The sequence below is a fragment of the Cricetulus griseus genome (genome assembly GCF_003668045.3).
Source record: "Cricetulus griseus strain 17A/GY chromosome 1 unlocalized genomic scaffold, alternate assembly CriGri-PICRH-1.0 chr1_1, whole genome shotgun sequence".
Lineage (NCBI taxonomy): Eukaryota > Metazoa > Chordata > Mammalia > Rodentia > Cricetidae > Cricetulus > Cricetulus griseus.
The window spans coordinates 247,881,358-247,903,899 of NW_023276807.1; positions in this window are offsets into that span (position 1 = coordinate 247,881,358).

Below are 22,542 nucleotides of genomic sequence, written 5' to 3' on the forward strand. Positions count from 1 at the left end.
CTCAGCATGATTCCTATAAATCAGCAACAAGACAAGGTATCTACTCTCTCCATATCTCTTCAATATTGTACTTGAAGTTCTAGCTAGAACAATAAGACAACAAAAGGATACCAAGAGGATACAAACTGAAAGGAAGAAGTCAAACTTTCACTATTTGCAGATGATAAGATAGTCTACATAAGTGACTCAAAAAATTCAACCACGGAACACTTACAGCTGATAAACACCTACAGCAAAGTGGCAGGACACAAGATTAATGCAAAGAATCAGTAGCCCTATATATAGATACAATAAATCGGCTGAGAAAGAAATCAGAGAAACATCACCATTTTCAATAGCCACAAACAACAAAAAAATACCTTGGGGTAATGCTAACCAAACAAGTGAAAGACCTGTATCATGAGAATTTTGAGTCTTTAAAGAAGGAAATTAAAGAAGATTCCAGAAAATGGAAAGATCTCCCATGCTCTTGGATAGTTAGGAGCAACATAGTAACTGGCAATCTTGCCAAAAGAGTGCAATTCCCATCAAAATGACAGGACAATTCTTCTCAGACATTGAAAGAACAACACTTAATTTTATATGGAAAAACAAAAACAAACAAACAAAAGAATCAAGGATAGCCAAAACAACACTCTACAATAAAGGAACTTCCTGAGGCATCACCTTCTCTGACTTTATGCTCTATTATAGAGTTATAGTCCTGAAAAGAGCTTGGTATTGGCACAAAAATAGACAGGTAGACTGATGGAATTGAATTTAAAAACCTGATATTAAGCTACACAGCCATGAACACCTGATTTTTGACAAAGAATCTAAAACTATACAAAGGAAAAAACAAAGCATCTTCAACAAATAGTACTGGCATAACTGGATGTGGACAAGTAAAAGACTACAGATAGATCCATATCTACAGCAATGCACAAAACTTAAGTCCAAATGAATCAAAGACCTCAACATAAATCCAGCCACATTGAACCTCTTAGAAGAGAAAGCTGGAGGTCCCGTTGAACAAATTGGTACAAGAGATTGCTTACTAAACCTAACACCAGTAGCACAGCCACTGAGATTGAAAATTAATAAATGGGACCTATTGAAACTGAGAAGCTTCTGTAAGGCAAAGGACATAGTCACCAAGGCAAAACAGCAGGCCACACAATGGGAAAAGATCTTCACCATCCCCACATCTGACAGAAGGCTGATTTCCAAAATATGCAAAGAACAAAAGAAAGTAGCCACCAGAACACAAAACAATCCAATTAAAAAGTGGGGCACAGAACTAAATAGAGAATTATCAACAGAGGAGTATAAAATGGCTGAAAGATACTTAAGAAAGTGCTCAACATCCAACTTGTTGGGAGTGCCAACTTGTACAACCACTTTGGAAATCAGTATGGCAGTTCCTCAGGAAAATGTGAATCAGTCTACCTCAAGATCCAGCAATTCCACTCTTAGGTAGTTACCCAAAGGATGCACAATCATGAAACAAGGACATCTGTTCAACTATGTTCATAAGCAGCATTATTTTTTGGGTGTTTGTTTTATTTTTATTTATTTTTAATTTCTTTTAACATGATTTTTCTTTCTTCTTTATTTTAAAAATTGTAATTAGACAAATTTAAAATAGAAAAATCTTCCTTTATACATCAATCCCACTTCCCTCTTCGTCCCCTGCACCCCCCATCCCTACCCTTTTTTGTTCCACAGGGAGGGTGAGTCCTTCCATGGGGGAATCTTCAAATCTGCCATATCATATGTATCGGGCCTAAACCCTTCCCGGTGTGTCGAGGCTGAGAGAGTATCCCTCTATGGTGGAGTGGACTGAATACTGACCCACTACCAGAGGCCCCATTGATTGGCAAACATTGCATAGCAGCAGTATTAGTAATATCCAGAACCTGGAAGCAACATAGATTCCACTCACTGAAGAATGGATGAAGAAAATGTAGTGTATTTACTCAACAGAGTATTATTCAGCAGAAAAAAACAAACAAACAATGGAATCTTGAAATTTGCAGGCAAATGGATGGAACCAGAAGAAACAATTCTGATTGAGGTAACTCAGGCATAAAAAGACAAACATGGTATGTACTCACTCATATATGGATATTTGACATAAAGCAAAGGATAACTAGCCTACAGTCCACACTGCCAGAGCAGCTAGGAAACAAGGAGGACTCTAAGAGGGACATACAAGACACCTTGGAGAAGAGGAAAGGGACAAGATCTCCTGAGAAAACTGGGAGCATGAGGGGAGGGGAAGGGGAGGAGGAGTTAGGATTAAGAGAATGGGAAGGAGGAGGGGGAGGAGGTCATGAGGGACCAGTAAGATTGAGTCAGGGGAAGAATAGAGGAGAGCAGGAAAAGACATACCTTAATAGAATAAAGCAATATATGTTCAAGAGAATACTGGCACTAGGGAAATGTCCAGAGATCTACAAGGATGTATAGTAGGAAATTACCAATACGGAGTCAGGTAGAAATATAAGGGTATTTAATAGGGAAAAGCCTTACATACAGAGCGAACCAGCCAGCTGGTGGTAGTCTGTCCAGCAAGAAGCAAAGAGAAACCAAAACCGAAACGCAGACCCCCTACTCACTCTGACCACGCCCTCACAAGCCTTCCCAGGTACCCCTGTAGCCAGCCCCTAAGAAGGCATGGCTATAGCTTCCCCTACAAGGATGACTCCAATGAAGACTGTAATAGCAAAGAGGCGATCCTAAATGCCCTTCCCCTATAATGAGATGATGACTGCCTTATATGGCATTCTAGAGCATCCATACAGTAGCTGATGGAAGCAGAAGAAGAGATTCGCAGCTATTCACTGAGCTGAACTCCTGTAATCCAGGTACAGAGAGGGAGAAGTAATTAGCAAAGGGGTCACACCAGTCTCAGAAACCCCACAGAAACTGCTGACCTGAACAAGGGGAGGTCATGAATCCCAGACTGACAGCTGTGAAATCAGCTTAGGAGTGCATCAGGCCCCTTGAACGTGGGTGTCAGTTAGGTGACTTGGGCAGTCTATGGGGCCTCTGGTAGTAGAGCAGTATTTATCCCTAGCATATGAATAGACATTGGGATTCTATTCCCCCTAGAGGGTTACTCTCTCATCATACACACAGGGTGGAGGGCCTAGGCCCTGCCCCAAATGATGGGACAGACTTTGATGATCCTCTATGGAAGGCTCAGGCCCTCCTTTCTTTTTTATCAGAATAGTGAAAATATAGGGGTTGTTGGAGGGCATGGTAGGATGGTAGGGGAGGGATCTGGGATAGATATACAAATAAGATTGTTTCTAATTTAAATAATAAAACCACCCCCAAAGAAATTTGATTGACAAGAAAATTGAAATCATAACCCCTTCATGATTTAATTCTTCTTTTGTTTGTGAAATTGTAGTATAATTACATCTACCCTTTCCTTTACCTGCGTCCCATCACCCCATATAGTCTCTCTTTCAAAGCCATATTCTCTATTTTCGTTAATTGTTTGTGCATGCATACAGGTATATGTAAACATATATGCGTTCCTAAGTGTAATCGGTGTGGTTGATGTATTATTTTATGTGTGGTTTTTTGAGTGACTGAGGTGAACAAACAGGTGGCACTAATCTTTTCAAAACTTCTAGAGATATGGTGCGGCTTTTGATTCTTTCTAATACCAGATGGAGGCTTCTCGAATGTTTTCCAAATGTGTTTATCTAACAAAATATCCATCACTCCATAATGTAAAAGACCAATGTGGTGAACAAACAACATTGAAAATCGAACTATTCCAACTGTCCATTCTGGAACTGAATAACTATCACAGAATGCTTTTGGCAATGCCCTGTCCCTACTCTGACACTCTGACTAGAGGACCAAGGCAACATTTCAGGCCTCCTGAAACTGATACCAATTGAAAGTCACTTTGTTGCAGTCCCTCAATGTCTATCATCCATTCATCTTTTTGAATGTCTTCATACATTCATCCTTCAGTGTGTACTGTTATGGTTTGTTCTGAGGGTCCAAATATCAATAGATAAATGCTTGGCTCTGTTCTTTGCCACTGTATTCATAATAGCAAAAATGTATAGGCAACATAGATGTCCTTAACTAGAATAGCTGGTTAGTAAGCTCCCGGGCCTATTGTCAACTCTTCAGTACAAAGGTTGCAAAATGGTAGCATGTCATCTGTCATTTACACTGTTAGTAAGGATATAAATTCAGATTTTTGTGCTTGTGCTATATACACCTTACACATTGGGCCAAGTTCCTCAACCATAAAAAAGAGAAATAACACTAAAATTCTTCTGATGACATTTCTGTGGTTCTATGGGAGGAAATATGTGATTGATGTCTGTTGTTATTTATAAAATTTACATGTATACATTTTTCCATATAAAACATCAGTTGGATGTTTCTTGGTAAGAGTTATTTTCTCTATTTAATTAAAATGACGGATAAAATATTTCTAAGAAATTTTATTCAACTATTCTGAAACTGTGATATGTTCTGAAAAATCTTATAAGGAATATGCTTTGATGATATACATTACTATACAAATTACTGAATATTAAATGCCAACACCTGGTAAGCTGTAACTTCTGAAAACAGGTTTCTTGTCTTCTTCAACAGAAATAAGACCATTTAGTAATAGAACAGGTGGATTATAGATGAAAATCAAAGGAAGTGTGACAAGTAATACTAAGTCTGAAAATTTCTACAGCATTGAATTAATAATTAAGAATAAAATTAAAGGTGAGATGAAGATCAGTGATTGATAGTTTGCCTAGCATGTGCAAGGCCCTTTGTTTTGTTCCTAGCACTAAAAAATAAAATAAAGTGCAAACGAAAAGAGGGAAAATAAGAAGGAACAATAAAACAAATGAAATTAAAAGAATTATGATGCTATAGAAAAGACCAGATTTGTGAATTTGATGAATTGTTCGAATAAAAATATAAAAGTCTTCACTCAGGATGATTATTTTCCTAATTTCGTCCATTTGCCTTTAGATGTCCTTATGTCATTGTTTTAATAGCTGAGTAGTAATATTAGTAGTAAATGAGTAGTACATTTACTCCATTATGTAAATGTACCCCATTTTCTTTATTCATTCTTCGATTGAGTTTCCCCTCAACCTTTGATTGAGGTTGTTTCCAGGTTCTGGTTATTACAAATAAAACTGCTGTGAACATAGTTTAACATGTGTCCTGGTAGTATGACTAAGCATCCTTTGGGCATATGCCCCAGAGAAGTATAGCTGGGTCTTGTGGTAGGTTAATTTCCAGTTTTCTGAGAAACTGCCAAATTGACTTTCAAATTGCCTGTACAAGTTTGCTATCCCAATAGCAATAGAGTAGTGTTCTCCTTATTCCAAATCCTCTCTTGAATGAGCTGCCACTTGTGTTTTTGATCTTGGCCATTCTGATAGGTGTAAAATAGAATCTCAGAGTCATTTTGATTTTCATTTCCCTGATGGCTAGTTTTGTTGGATATCTCCTTAAGTGTTCCTAGGCCATTTGATATTCTTCCTTTTTGTGTTTTATTTTATTTTTTTTGAGACAGGGTTTCCTTGTGTATCTTTGGAGCCTATCTTGACACTAGCTCTGGAGACCAGGCTGGCCTTGAACTCACAGAGATCTGCCTGCCTCTGCCTCCCCAGTGCTGGGATTAAATGTGTGCGCCACCAACGCTCAGCTCATTTGATATTCTTATGCTGAGAAATTTCTGTAGAAGGAAGTTTCTGTTCTGCCTGGTCCCACAGCCCTTTAGTCCCAAATAATCACACAGAGGCTTATATTAATTATAACTGATATGGCCTATATCTTAGCCTTATTACTATCTTGCAACTTAAATTAACCCATAATTATCATCTATGTTTAGCCACGTGGCTTGGTACCCTGTGTCATAAGGCATTCTCATCTTCCTTGCTTGCATCTCTACCTTTCCTTTTCCCAGAATTTTCTTTGTCTGTAGCCCCACCTTTACTTCCTACATGGCTATTTACCAATCAGTGTTTTATTAAACCAATATGAGTGACAAATCTTTATGGCGTACAAGAGCATTATCCCACAATTCTCTGTTTAACTCTACATCTGATTTTAAAATTGGATTATTTTGAGTTATTTATATCTAGTTTCTTGGGTATTTTATATATTTTGGAAATTATACTTCTGTTAGATGTGGGGTTGGTGAAGGTCTTTTCCAAATCTATAGGCTTCCATTTTGTTCTATTGATTATAGAAAGTTTTCAATTGCATGAGTTTCCAATCATTGTCAAGCTTAGTGCCTATGCTTTTGGTATTTTGTTCAGGAAGTTGTCTCCTATACCAACAAACTCAAGATTATTTTCCACTTTCTATTCTTGCATTCCATGTATCTGGATTTATATTGAAGTCTTTGAGGCATTGGAAATAAGTTTTGTGCCGGGTGAAAGATATGAATATATTTGTGTTCTTCTGCATTCTGACATCCAGTTACCCCTCCACCATTTGTTGATGATGCTTTCTTTTCTCCACTGTATAATTTTGGCTTTTTGTCAAAAATCAAGTGTCCATGGGTGTGTGGATTTATGTATGAGTGTTTGAGTTAATACCCCAGAAAGACAAACATGATATGTACTCACTCATAATTGGATATTAACTGTAAAGTGAAGTGAAGGATCACCATGCTATAATCTACAGACTCAATGAGGATAGGGAACAAGGAGAACAAAAGGGGGGACACAGGGATCTCCCTGGTAAGGAGAAATAGAAGAGAACTCCTGGGTAGACTGTGAGCCTGGGGCATGGGAATGTGAGGGATCATTTTGGAGGGTGTCTGGAGGGGAAGAGTGCTGAAAGTGATGACTGGAAATGGGGCTTTGAAATGGGGCTTTTCTTACATAGATGAAAACTAGATGCAAGGGAAACTACCACAAATTCACAAGGGTGACCCCAGCTAAGACTTCTAACAATGGTGGCTACATAGCCTGAACTTGCCATCTCCTGTGATCAAATTGGTGACTAGCCCAAGTTTCATCAGAGAGCCTTCATCCAGTTACTGAAGAAACAGATACAGAGACCCACAGCCAAATACTAGGCAGAGCTCAGAGAATCCTACTAAAGACAGTGAGAAAAGATAATAGGATCCAGAGGAGAAAAGGACATAACAAGAAAACTCACAGAAAATCCTGGCTCATAGGAACTCACAGAATCTGAAAAACAATCAGGGAGCTTGCCAGGTACTGACAAAAGCCCCCTACATATATGTGACAGTAGGGTAGGTTGGTCTACTTGTGGGACTCCGAACAATGGAAGCAAGGGACTGTCCCTAATGCTTTGGCTGGCTCTTGGGAACCTGTTCCTCATACAGAATTGACTTGACCAACTTTAATAACTGGGGAGGTACTTAGTTTTACCTCAACTTGATATTTGTTGACACCCATGAGAAGCTTGCTCCTTTCTGAACAGAAACAGAGGTGAAGTGAATGGGAATTGGGTATGGGAGATTGGGTGGTGTGGGAGGAGAGGGGGGAGGGAAATTCGGATATGAATGTAAAATAAATGAATACATAAATAACAGGCTTAATCCTTTGAAAGAAATAAGGCAACAATGGGCAAGCTAAAATCATAGCCTCAGGTAAGTACTGAATTCTGATGTTATTAACCATTGAAAAAATTATATATAATTTTTTAGAAGATAATTTGAAAATATGCCGCAAAGTGTAAAGACATGGCTGTGCTGTAAATTTTATCTCTTGCTATCACAAAATATGGTCTTCCATGACCCCAACTTTCAGATACCCTAGATAAAATGAAAGGAATGTTTTTGTGAAAGCATATGGAGGTCTGGATAAGAAATTATGTGTAAGTTAGTGCTATTTATAGATTCTAACTACTTTATGATTGCATTTGTACACTGATAAATGTTTTGATCAGTAAAAATAGTTTCAATTTATTTCAATAAATTAAACAACAGAGTGAATTTTCTTCCATGGGTCCAAGACTCTAAAGCTTAATGACACAGTGAAGTGAGAAAAAGTATAATTTTTATAGTAGAAATAATTTACAGTGAAAAATCTGTCTGTTTAATGCCATATTATAAAGGTTTCTCAACTGCATTTACTTTAATATTTACATTTCTTGTATCTAGCATATGCATATTGTTTTAATCTGCAAATTATTATTTAGCTAATAAAATTTATAATTAATATTTTGCATTATTATAAGTAATTATGGTATACTAGTAAATATAGGTTTAATTGATAAATTCGATGAATATTGTGCTATTTAAAATATATTAAAGATACAGGTGATAATAATTTCATTTGAATTTTAAATTTTGTTGAGGTGTAACTTAACAGTTTGTGTTCTGAAAATACATATAACTATTCAGTCTGTACAACCACCTATATGACTGGGTTTCAGCTATCTGTACTTGATGGAAATTTTATAAGAAAGAATTTGCAAATAGAGGTTTTATTGTGAAAGAAGATACAATAGTCACCCAAGAGAATACAGAAATGTTGATTGTATAATCAATAAATTGTAGAGAATCTTTATGTAGCTATACTAAACAATGTAGTAGATACTTTATCATGTAGTTTAATTTTTTTCCAACCTAGTAAAACTAATTTATTTAAATTCACAGTGCAGTATTATTGAGGATAGATGCTAAATTCAAAATTAATACAGTATATATAATGTAAACCTCAATATAAAGCTTAAATCAGAAAAGCAAACATTTAAACAAACAATAACATAGGAAACCAAATAGCTTCTGACTTTCAGTTCTGTCTAATGCAAGGGTGAGGGTGGAGATGGCTGCTATGTTGCTGTGGATGTGTGATCAACAGTTTTCTGAACTCTGTTGGGGAGTGAACAAGGCAATATTGGGTTTGAAATGATTGTTATGTTTCAAGAACTCTTCCCATTTTTTCCTTTCTTTATATTGTTGTTACTTTTAAAGAATGTATTATGAATCCACATTTATCTAAATATTTCATGTGTCAAATGTATAGAATGTTACTTCATTTCAATATATTTCATTTAAGAAAGCTTATTTATCTATTTCAAAATATTAAGTAAACTGACAATGTAACCATTGTAAATTGCCAGCATCATTTTGCAGAATGACATATATATATAATATATATATATATATATATATAATATGCGTCTGTGTGTGTGTGTGTGTGTGTGTGTGTGTGTGTGTGTGTGTGTTGGAAGTAATTACTAGTTGGTCGAGGTTGCAGTCTCTCATGGTCTGGTAGCTTTTCCCCAAAGCTCTGGAATTCCCTCCTTTGTCAGCAAAATTTCTTTCTCTCTATCTGCCATTATCTTTAGTATGTCTCTGGGCCAGGAGGACTGACTTAATCTGTCTCTAAGTCAGTGTCTTGAATTATCTCTAGGTTTATGTTTGGTGTAGATTCCTGCTAGAAGATTTTTGTTAGGAGCTATACTATAAGACTCTACTGCCACATAGGAAGCCTTTGGATAGTAGCGAGTTAGTGTTTTTCCCCACGTTCCCCATTCCTATATATTTCTGATACTCTGGAATAAATTTGAGTTTGATTTGATTTGAGTTGATTAATGCAAGTTTGTCTCCCAGAGGGCTTTCTCTGTCATACCCAGAGCCTTCCTGAACCCTGTTTCCTGCTTTTCCTACCTCCTTGTCCATGAACCAATGCAGCCAATGATCCCAAAGAAGAAACAGACTCTCTTATAATTACCAAATAAAATAAGAGAGAAGCCTTAAAACACAACTCTAAATGAAAAACAAGCCCTTTTTTCTGCTGTCATTAAGCAATTGCATTAGAAATTAATATGCTATGAAATTAAGATGATACATTTAGCAAGAAAGACTCAGTGTGAGCACCAGCTAATACTATATCCTTTAATATTTCAAGATAATCAGTTAAAATAACTTGAAAGCATATTTAACTTTACAGTTATAATGTATTAAAAGTTTATTTATTACGTATGCAACTTATTAAGTCAATTGCACAGGATAAGGGAAACAGTATATGGGAGAATTTGAGGAGAGAAAAAGGGAAGGAGAAATTTCGCAATTGAACCCTAATCTTGTGACAGTTATTATTGTTTTTGTTTTGTTTTGTTTTTGAGACAGGGTTTCCCTGTGTAGCTTTGGAGCCTCTCCTGGCATTCACTCTGTAAACCAGGTTGGCATCGAACTCACTGAGATTTTCCTGTCTCAGCTTCCCAAGTGCTAGGATTAAAGGAGTGTGACACCACCACCCAGCAATGACTGCTATTCTTGTTTGTCTACTTGAAATTAACTAAAACAACAGTTTTTGTCATGACCCAGCATGTCTGAGCCTTTATCCATGAGGTTCTGCCCGAGTGGGGGGTGTGGGGGCCTGGAAGCTCCTAGCAACCCAGAGGCGATAAAGACCAAACACAGGCATCTTGTCATCTTTAGAGAGCTCTCTGTTCTATGTTGTAGAACTAGAGTCATTTCTTTATTAGCCATCTTTTTTGGTGTTTCTTCACTCACCACATTTGGCCACTGCTTTCTTCTTTTTCCTGCACGTGCTTCTTCTCCAACTGGTTTGCCTGTGACGACTATCTCTTCGAATTGTCCAAGCCTCTGTCTTGTCCGTTTCTTCGTGGTGTCCATGGCTTCTTCCCCCATTCTCAGGTCCTATATTTGGGCGCCATTTTGTCATGACCCAGCATGTCTTAGCCTTAATCCATGAGGTTCTGCCTGAGTGGGGATGTGTGGGCCTGGAAGCTCCTAGCAACCCAGCCAGCCAGGTTAGTACAAAGATGTACTAACCTCTGTATAGAAACCAGGACATGTGTTACATTAGGGGTAGGGGTTTTACATTGGTTTCTACAGGAGAAGAAAAACTCTGGATACCATCAAAGTTGATCAAGATTCGAGTGGAAAGGGAAAAATCTCTCGACGAGGACAAATGACAGGTATTCTACTAAAGTATATCTTATAAACTAAATAGAAACCCCACAAAGGAAAGGGAAATGTTTTGCTTTTATCTTCACAGAAAAACTCATCTCTAGAAGGCAAAGGACACTACATGGGTAGATACTTAAGAAGAAAAGGTATAACTATCAAACAAAAGGAATGTGCCATATGGTAAAATTTACAGCTGTCTCTCAGAGAACTCTATTTCTCTTTATTTTCTAGTCCCTATTATATTAAAACAATGCTGGATTTAGAGGTGGATTTGGCTTTCCTCCTCTAAAATCCAAGCACGTTATTTAACTAAACTTTAGAGTTTCTCTATTGTATCAAGAAGCCAATTGATGTAATACAGAATAAAAGAAGAATTTGGGGACTGTCTTTGTCTTTTCTTGGATCTTTCTTTCAAGGTGTACACCCTCTCATAATCATTATTCTCCCATGTTTGCCTTTCGAAGTATGTGTACATCACAAGCAAACATTTCTCTGCTGTTTGTGTTTGAGTCCCACAGCCATAAAGACCTGCCTGACAGCAATCCCTAGACACCCTGGAAAGAAAATGGGCCACACCTCCTCTACTACACTGGATCCAACTTGTTCCATTTCAACTGACACTCCCGCCAGAGCTTCGGGTACTGACTTCAATCAAGTTGAGGATTTCAAGCGAGATCTTCAATCAAGCGAATCCCATCTAACATGGACTGGATACAATTCATTCAAGACTTTTTCTATACTAGCATTTTGTTTCTACAGGACCCCAGAAGGATGTCATCATCACATTACAGCAGGAAGTAACTTGGAGGATGCTACGCCCCCTTCCCCCATTGTTGTCATTTAGGATAGTGTATATCACTAGTCAGGGTTAGCTTCCTATTATTATGGTAGGGATTGGAAGGAGGTGTTCAGGCTTGGACACTTCTTTCAGATGACTTTAAGGTTTAGTTAAAATAGATAGTTAGGATGTGACATAAGCAGATTGTGTGTCTTCTTATATTTCACCGTTATGATTGTTAATTTTGGATACTTTACACTGTTAAGTTTTAATCCTCTTTTAGACTAAAAGGGGAATTGTAGGGGAACCTGTGGCCATGCCTGCTTAGGGGCTGGCTACAGGTCTGCCTGACCACAGCTTCGAGGGCATGGTCAGCGTGACATATGGCAAGAGTTTCAGGTTTCTGGGTTTCACTTTCATTTCACCCCTTTAATCCAGATATCTGAAAATAGAAGATTCACCTTTAAATGTGAGCCATAACATCTGGTGGCTGTCTAACCCAAGGACACAATTTGTTACTTGATTGTCCTTGAGTTTTCTGGCAAGTCCATTCCTTCACTTTCAGTAGAGGCTACTTCTTTAGGATTTCAGCATATACAGAAGACCAGAGGAGACATCTGACATCCTGGAGTGAACAAATACCTGGATTCTTAGACTTTTGGTTTGTGGACAGCTTTTTGTTCACTAGCTGGACCACAGCCTGCAAACTAATAAAATCACACACACATACACACACACACACACACACACACACACACACACACACACACACAATGTACATTCTATCATTTTAACACTTTTTTTTTTCCTTATGGGTTATCAACTTACTCCCAAACAATGACACAGAGACTTACAGGTTTTGAGTTCTTGGCTTAGCTTGCATAATTTTTTGGCTAGCTCTTTTAAGATAAATGAACCTGTTTCTCTTTTTCTATCATTTGTCTCATGGCTTTAAACTTTTCTTTCTGTATCTTTTACTTTCTCTGATTCTCTTTTTGGCTGGCAAGAGCTGCCTGGCTTCTTGTCCAGGAGTCGCCCTCATTCTCTCCCTCTCCTTCTCTCCTTCCTCTTTCTTCCACCTCTCTTGTCAAACTGGGATTTCTCCTTTTATTCCCTCTGCCTGCTTGCTCCACCTATGATTTTTCTGTCTTGCTAGTGTCTGTTCAGCTTTTTATTATCAGGTGCTGTTGGCAGGCAAGGTGAAACAAATGCAATACATTTTTACGTAATTAAACACACATCCTTACTTCATTGAACAAATACAGATGTAACACACCTTTACACAGTTAAAGATATAGTGACATATCTTTGCCTTGTGAAAATAATATTACACAACTTATAATTTCATCAGTTTCGTTTTCCATGAGAACCCTAAGTAAAAATGTCTGAAAAGTAAAATTAAAATAAAATTACTAAAATAAGGATTATCTAAATAACATATTTTACTTATGTACTTTTGGGTTATTATTTTCAAAAAGTTTCAAAGGCATCAGTATCTGGGAATAGGTAAAATGTGCTAAGAAGAAACGTAACTGAATGCAAATGAATAACTAAATCTTAATTTTATACATTTTCTTTGTATATGTAGCAACTATTTTTGTCTGCATTTCCAAGTAAAGCTAATAGTTCTGTACCTCCTTGGAGAGACCATTGGTTTACAGAACAGCAGTGATCTTCATCAAGGATTCATGGACTTTATCACCCTGGCATTTATCACCAGCCACTGTCATAATAAAGACACCCTCGATGAAAACACTTAATCTAGAGAATATTGCTACCACAATAAAGTATTTTCTCTAAGCTTTTCTTAAATTGGACATATTTTAATTTTAACATACATTGTGCTATTTTGTATAATTTCCTTTTCCTCCCTGAAGAATCCTTAATGAGTTTCTGTCATAGCTTATTCTCACTTCACGTGAAAATAAATTAACACTTCATTAAAATGCATTCATTTATTGAAAGCCACGTTTTCCTTGGAGCAATAATTTTATTTGCATATATTCATTGTATAGAGCATTGAGTTTTATAAGAGCATTTGCAAAAAAATATATAATATAATAATCTTTATGTTACCTGCATTCCTAACGATTCTTCCTTCCTTCATGCATTCTCCTTCACATTTTATTCCTTAGTTTTGCATCTACTATTATATCACAAGTACATACATAACCTTATATATCCATATGAAATCAATGATGTAGAGTTGAGAAAAAATATAATATTTCTCTTTCTGATTCTGAATTAACTTCATTACAGATATAAAACCCACTTTCATGCATTTTACCTGGATAACACAATTGAATTATTTTTCATAGCTGTATGTAAATCAAATTTTCTTTATTCATAACTGTGCTAACAGAAGTCAATTACAGAGCTTTTCTATTGTGAACAACGCATCTATAAGCATCAAACATGCTATGATATGTTGATATGGAGTCCTATGAATGAAAACTTTAAAGTGGCGTATAGGCTCTATAGGAAAGGCCTTTTTAGTATGGTGAGGAAACCTAATGATTAGTATTAAAAATATCATTCAGAAAATCATGAAAGTACCTTGAAAATTATAATACATTAATTTCTCTATCACATATGTTATAATAAAAGATAATAAGGATCACTGTTTCTTATGCAAAAGTCCTTTGAGACAGTGAAAAAATCAGAGCACTATATATTGCACAAATACAATGTATATGGTATTAATGGAAGTCTGTGCCTACTTATCCAAGGCAAGAATTCTATCAGAATTCCATCCCTACACCCATATTTTATGTATACATATGTGAGTGTTTGATTGTGTTATTTGTATGTGTATACATGCTGCTTTCTCTTTATGGTGTTTGTATGCAGGTAATACATATGTATCCATGTTTGTGTGTGTGTAAGAAAGAGAGAGGGGTGAGAGAAAGAGACAGAGGCCTCTAAGGGATACTAATAAAATAAAATAATATAAAACAAAAATTAACACATCTGAATTGGATAAACAAGGGAAAGATCCCAAGAGAAAGCCCAAGAAACAGAAACTAATTCCTACACTGAGAAATCGGCAGAATAAAAAGTGAGAAGTAAATGAAAATATGCAAAAAAGATTAAATAGTTATAAAAAAACATTCATTCTACTTCTAGAATGCTTTCCTATGTATGTTTTAATAGATGAATAAAAAAATTGTAAAATAACTCAATTTTCATCTTTAGGAGACAAGAAAATAAAAGCAATGAAAAATAACCACATAAAAATAAAAAAGTTAAATAATTGAAAAGTTAAAACAAAAGACCACTGACAAGACATCTTGACACAAGAACCACCAAGGTTACCATTAGGTTCATTTTCTGCTGGCCATCTACATACAGCTGGACATACAGCCAACCTGTAAACATAGTTTGTTTACACAGCGAAATTCCCATAAAAGGAATTAGATTTTCATTTTAAATTAGTTGATCATTGAAGACTGCTTTTGGGTTAGGGATAGGGACATATATTTACTTCTCATTTCAGTTTAAGACCCCTTCTGTTGTGGATCATTTCATTACATGTATTTTAGTCTCTGTGAGTCCAAATGTGCATAGATCCTGTTAATTTAGAGGGTGATTTTTTTCTTGGAATCCTATAGCCCCTCTGGGTATTAAATTCTTTCTCCTCCTTCCATGGAACTCCATGAACCCTGATGGAAGGGATTTCATAAATTCACCTTTTTTATGATTTCGTATACTCACTTTCTAAATAATGTCTGTCTATGGGCCTCTCTATTTGCTGTCATCACCTACAGGAGGAAGCTAATGATGGCTGAGCAAGACACTGGTCTGTAAGCATAGCAGAATATCTTTAGCAGTCATTATTTTGATACTGCCTTTTTTTTTTCTTTATCATAGTATTATTTGATTTTTACAATAGATCCATGGGCAATCTAGTCTCAGATTCTTGGACAACTAAGCAGTATTGTGAATGGGTTTTTCTCTTGTAGTAGCCTTTAGTGAAATCAGATATTGGTGGGTTACTCCTACAAATATTGTGCCACTATTGCTTTATCATATCTTGAAGGCAGGACACCATAGTGGGTCAAAGGATTTGTGACTGAATTGGTGTTTGTGTTTCTTTTTTTTATAATGGAAAATACCTTCTTGTATCAGAGAAGCTAGAATGTATTTGTGAAGGCTTTCTTTGGCAATCAGGTTGAATTCTCAATGTTCAATGATTTGTGTAGGAATTTTCTTCAGGAATGGGGCCTCGCTGCCAGGTCGTGGAAAGCAACATAAAGTTGTGGCAATAGACTGGATTATTTGGGGGTTCCTACAGAGTCCTTTGACCTGTTTCACAATTAGATGTAAACTATTTCCAGTACTAGATGCTTCACTTACTGACTAGAGATGTCCAGTTGGGGCTTTATATTCCCCATTATTTAGCAATTTCATTTAGATCATCTTCATATATTATATACTTTAGGACTTTTCTACTATATTTGGTTTTCATTGTACCTTTCAATGCCTCTTAATTTTATTTGCCTCTCCCTGTATTCCCACCCACATGCCCCTCTTCTTTCTATGTCTGTACTTGATTGTTCCATTCCAGACCCTTCTGAAACCAGCCATAAATATCTATTCTATTTTCCATTCCTAGGACAATCTGTCTGTCTAACCCCTAGTCCCTTAAACTATTGCTAACCTCTCTGGCTCTACTGATTGTAGGTTGGGTACTATTCACTAAACAGCTAATATCCACATATAAGCAAATGCATGCTATATCTGTCTTTCTGATTCTGGGTTAGCTCACTCAGAATTATTTTTTTCTAGTTTCATCCATTTACTTTTGAATTTCATGACTTCAATTTTAAAGGCATTTTACCTGAATTTAAAACAAAAAATTAAAATACCAGTACAGATGAATATATTATTTTAATAGAAACAACTGCTGAGTGATGTTTAAATAGGGTTAAGCAAACATGTCTATTACAAAAAGAGCTGCCATTTTATTCTAGTAAAAACATAATCTCTTTTATGAAAATATAATACATCTCTTTTATATAGTTACTGCACTATGCCCTTAGATAGCAACTCATTTCCTTCCTACCAAAATTTACACTAATCTCTGTTGCCTCTTTGATCCAATTTCCATTGTATATCTTGAAATATTTAAGAAAGTTTAATAATAGCTGAGCGTTGGTGGCGCACATGTTTAATCCCAGCACTCGCACTTGGGATGCGGAGGTAGGAGGATCTCTGTGAGTTCGAGACCAGCCTGGTCTACAAGAGCTAGTTCTAGGACAGCCTCCAAAGCCACAGAGAAACCCTATCTCGAAAAACCAAAAAAAAAAAAAAAGAAAGTTTAACAAAAAATAGAAAAATGCTTATTTTAATTGTTAGTTCTTGTTCTTGTTTTATAAATTATGGTTCATGTGTTTCTAATATATAATAAATGACACATATTATATACTTAAATATATAACCTAAATATATAAATACAAATATATCCTTTATTAGCATACTATATTATTTCCCACAATTTTCACTTCTTTATGTATTTATACTAGAATTACAATCAATTGTCCTATATAATCGAGTTCAAAAATTGAATGCAAATTTTGTACTGTTACTGTTTCAGAGTTTTCTATAATCCACTGACAGATAAAAATATCTAGATGGCCATTGCCACTAGCTAACCCTAGGTGTTTTGAGGTCTGTACAGACAGACAGGAAGTGAGATGCCTGGGCACAGATAGTAAGTAAGATGGCTTGGCAAAGAGAGGTTATATACTGGAAGAACTAGGAACTCGCTCTCTGGTCTGTTGAGATGCTAAGGAGGTAAGGTGTGGCTGTGGCTTGCTCTTTTTTCTCTCTGATATCTCAGTATTTTTCTGTATATCTGACTCCAGGTTTGTATTATTTCAACCAATTAACAACTCATTTCTACAATTTGGCACCCATGTGGCAAGAACATGAATGGCAGGACAGGGTCAAATCACCCTACAATGTCCAGATTCTGGACCTGAGAAAGTTGTCAGCTCCCATGGGCTCACTCAGTAATGGGACATGCCTGACTACACTCTGACTTCTGTCTATAGTATATTATAAAAGTTTCTATTTTAATACCTTCCATATATTACTTAGGTCAAATAAATAACTCCAAAAATATTCTTAAGCTATTATGAAGTTATATGAGACAAGGTTGCCCTACTTTGATTCAAAAGAGGTAAATTAACATATCATTTACAGAATCCTGCCATATTTATGCCATCATAGTTAAAGCAGGACATCTATTGGTAGTTCTCTCTGCTAAGAATATTCTTGAAGAAAAGTGATTTTTCCTGGACAAACTTGAATGTACTACAAAGAATGATACAGTTTTTTTTTTTTTTAATAACTCAACTAGCCAGGATATCCTTACTCATTTTTTCTCACTTACTGAGAATGTTATGCATATAGTGGCACACGTTTTTTTTTTTTCCAGAAATATTAGATAACATTAGAAAATTCTACCCAGATCTAATAAAGTAAAACAGGTTGACAATCCAAACTAACATACGCTAGTATCAAGTTTTGTGTTTTATTTGGAAGATTAGAGGACATAGTGTGTGTGTGTGTGTGTGTGTGTGTGTGTGTGTGTGTGTGTGTGTGTGGTGTACATGCTTTTGTGACATTATTATCTTGAAGGGACCAGCTTCCCTTTCGGCAGCCATAACAGCCAAACACGTGCTTGCCATAAACCTGCCTTGGTCACTTAGAGGTCAGATACCTGTCTCGTGACAAGGAACCCATCAGAAGTTAGTCACTAGAAAGTCAGATGCCTGTCTCGTGACAAGGAACCAATCGGAAGTTAGCTGGTGGCGCTATGCTTTACGACCCGGGGTGTGCTTTACGGACAAGCACACAGCAATGACATAGAGAGCATAGCAACCACCCTGGGAGGGCCTATGGGCCATAACAACCAGTTGACCAATCACAGGGCAAGCCCTCCAAGCCTGGAGGCACACCAATCCTGAGCCTGTGCGTACCTCTAGACACTCCCCTTACGCTGTCCTATAAGATCTCTTGGGAGGCCCTAGGAGCCGTCTTTTGCTAGCCATCTGCCATGGCAGGTGGGTGAAAGACCAGAGCTAACATGGGGTTAGCTTGTTAAATTACAATAAAGCCTCGTGCAGTTTGCAGCAAGCTCTCGAATCTGCCTGGTGATTGGGGTGACCGTGAACGTGGCCTGGGACCCCAGATACTTGAGTTTTCTGGGGTCTAACAATCTGAGTACAAAGAAGTATCATTCCTACTTACATTGTTTCTGGTTACCTGAAACTGAAATTATAATATGAAGAAAAAAATTTCATAACTTTGTGCAACTAAAAGTAGTTTTTCTGCAATGGTATGGCTTATAGGTAAAATTACAGTGTGAACCAACTACATTTTGCCTTTCAAAACCTTTGAGTAAAGTGATCGTCTTTAGAGAACACAAAGGAAACAACTCAGAAGAAGTACTGACTCAGAACCAGAGTTCCAGTGGCTCACAAACAACACCAGTTAAATGCCCACTCTTTGCCTGAGAACAAAACATTTTTAAAAAATCTGTATATAAATCATTATAATATTAGATTTTATTTATCTGGTAGTAACAAATATTGTATAATAAGAATCAAAAATTTTAACTATTATCTGCTTGTTACATGAAAACATATCTCAGAAACATCTTCCTACCATTATCATCAGTAGAATGATGAGAAAATTCTCTGTTAGGCTACCAAAAGAGCCAAATAAGAGAAAGTCCCTCTACAACAGTAGCCTTCAACAAGCCATTGATAAATTCCAGTAAAAAGATGCATTTCAAAGTTGTCTGTATTAGAAAAATCTTCCATATGGGTCTTTAATGCACATGAAAGTAGTTGTGGGTAGCCTCACATTATTATTTTTCTATATATTTCCCCACTATCATAGATTTTTATTTTTCAAGTATTGTCAATATTTACCCATTGGTAACCTAACCAGATTGACACTGATAAACACTGTATACAACTTCTCAGTTATTTTAAAATCTTGCTCACTTTTCTATTCTTATAAAAATTACTTCACAAATTATTTTCTAAACAAATATTCTACTAAATGTGTTTTCAGTTATGGGAGTTTTGAGTGCTTGTGTTGTGTAGTCTTTTTTATTTAAATTAGAAACAAGCTTGTTTTACATGTCAATCCCAGTTCCCTCTCCCTGTCTTCCCACACTGCCCCCCCCAACCCTATTCTATCCCCTTTATGTTCCCCAGGGAGGGTGAGGCCTCCCATGGTGGATCTTCAAAGTCTGTCATATCATTTGGAGCAGGGCATAGACCCTCCCCCATGTGTCTAAGCTGAGAGAACATCCCTCTATGTGATGTGGGATCCCAAAGTCCATTCGTGTACTAGGGTTAAATACTGATCCACTATGTTCATGCTATTCAATATTTATCTTTCAGTTAAGCCCATTGGAACTTGTACTACTAGTGACTAAGCTGCTTCACATGGACTTTAGACAAACAAGAACATGTTGTTTTAGATTCGATTGTTGCTGTGAGTAAAAACACTGAAGGCTTCTTTAAGATCACTGTTCAGGATACACTCTGTCATGGAGAGGAATTTACAGCAGAAGGAGCTTGAAGCAACTGGCCCTGTTGCATCCACAATCAAGAATGGAGAGTGATAAGTGGAAGCTTCTACTCATTTTCTTCTAGAGAGTCCTGTCCTCAAAAAGTTGGTTCTTCTTGTATGAATTATTTTAATCTGGATAATTTAATTTGGATAATTCCACACAAGCATGCCCAAAGTTCCATCTCCCAGGTGGAATCTAGATGCTTTGAAATTGTCATTTATCACTGGCCATAATTCGCATTATTTTCTAGTATAAAAGCTAATTAAAAAAAAAAAACAATTATAAAACTGCTCAATCCAAGACAGCAATCTGATGTACCTTTATAAATTTTATAAATCTGATGTACCTTTATAATTGAGAGGTTCCAACTAATATTATGATATTTTTCGATAGCAGAAGAGGGTAAGTGATACTCCAGTCTCTTCGGCTTTACTCCCTGTCCATTTTTTCCTCTTAATTTTCTCTATTTCTCACTTGCATATACTCCTCTTGGAAATTTTTCTTAGGTAGAGAGTCTAGAATTTTTATGAACCTAGCCTCTCAGCTTGCAGAATGCATATGCATCACTAACTAATGGAGAGAACCTGCTTCTTCCTTCCCACTTATAAATGTCATAGGCCAATATGTTCTATTATGAGCTAGCGACATGATCAAGGGCCCTGTGGATTAATTAGAACTTTCAACACAAGATTGATATAATGCAGAGGTAGGAAAATGGGGATATATTGCTGTTTCCTGGTAGATTGAATCAAATCACATCTGGTATTTTCCTTAAAGAATACAGAAAAGAACTTGTAGCAGATGGATAGTTTCATACCAAGGGATACATTAATTTTCCTGACTGCAATTTTTTCAGTGCATCTGTGTTCTCTACAGACCAATCAAACAAGCTGTGAATATGCTACCCACACTATGCAAGTGTGTAATTGTAGCACTAACTTTTGAATTCAAACATGAAATTTTGTTTATCATTTAATAGTTTTTTTAAAGAATATTTGTTTTAGGGAATACACTTCTCCCATTCTACCTGAATAACTTAGACTTCCAGGCCAGGAAGGCCAAGTCTGTGAAGATCAGTGTGTCAGAAGCCAGCCTTGTCGACCCCTCATGCCTAGATAGAAGCCAGCAAGTCTAGCATCCCACTCCCTTATCACAGGAGATTCCGGATACCTGCCTGAGAAGCAACTAACACCTATCCCCTCCCCCATTTCCTTAGTTAGTGCTTAAGATAAACACTGGAGATTCCAGATACCTGCCTGAGAACAATTAACTCATCCCTCCCCCCACCTCCTTTTTCTCTGCTCCTCCTTTCTCTTTAAAAATCCCCTTGGTTTCAATAAAGTGGCCTTGACAATGGAATCTGCTTGGTCCCGCTCTTTCTTTCTCGCCCATTATTTGCAGGCATGATCTACCTCGGACTCAAGAATTACCGGAGCCCCGAGGGACAGGGCATCAGTGAAGTACAAAATGTGCATATTATAATGAGTTTCTGGGAAAGTACTTATATCTTAGAGGGGTAAATATAGAAAAAATAAAACAGCAATGATAAAATTCACAAATGATAAACTTTAGATCATAAGGAATTATTGCAGCTTGTAGACAGTTCATATTGACTAATCAGAACTAAAAAGATCTATTGCCGTACTGAATATTCCATGAGTAAATTAATAAATTTATATTTGAGTGAAATTAAGTGTATATTCAAGGTGTAAATACATGACTTTCCAGAATATCTTTAATTCTAGCCTGTCTCATCCTTCGTGTGAACCATTTCAAGGAACTTAACCATATCTAATATTGTTTAAGATTTCACTGCTCTCCATTATAATGTTTTGCATATGTTTCACATTTTAAAATATATGTATGACATGTTCATATTTTCATGAGGATATGTACACATCTTGTCAGTTTATGTTTACTTTTATGTGTGCAACTGTAGAAGCCTATGATCAATGTTAGTGACTTCCTCAATAGCTTTTTACCTTGATATTTCAGTCATGGTCTCTATCCATGAAATAGGAACTCATCAATTTAGTTATGCTGGCTATCCATTGAACTCCAGCTATCCAACGCCTATGTCGTCTTCTTTGCAAGGTTTATAGATGTCTACCACTACTTGGTTTTCATGTTGATTCTTGGGATTCCAACTCAGGTTCCCTTCTTTAGCAGTAACTCACCTGACTGAACCTTCTCCTCTATTTCCTACTTTTAATTAGATAGAGATTTATTATTTTAATTGACTGATTAATTAAACAATTAATTTTGTAT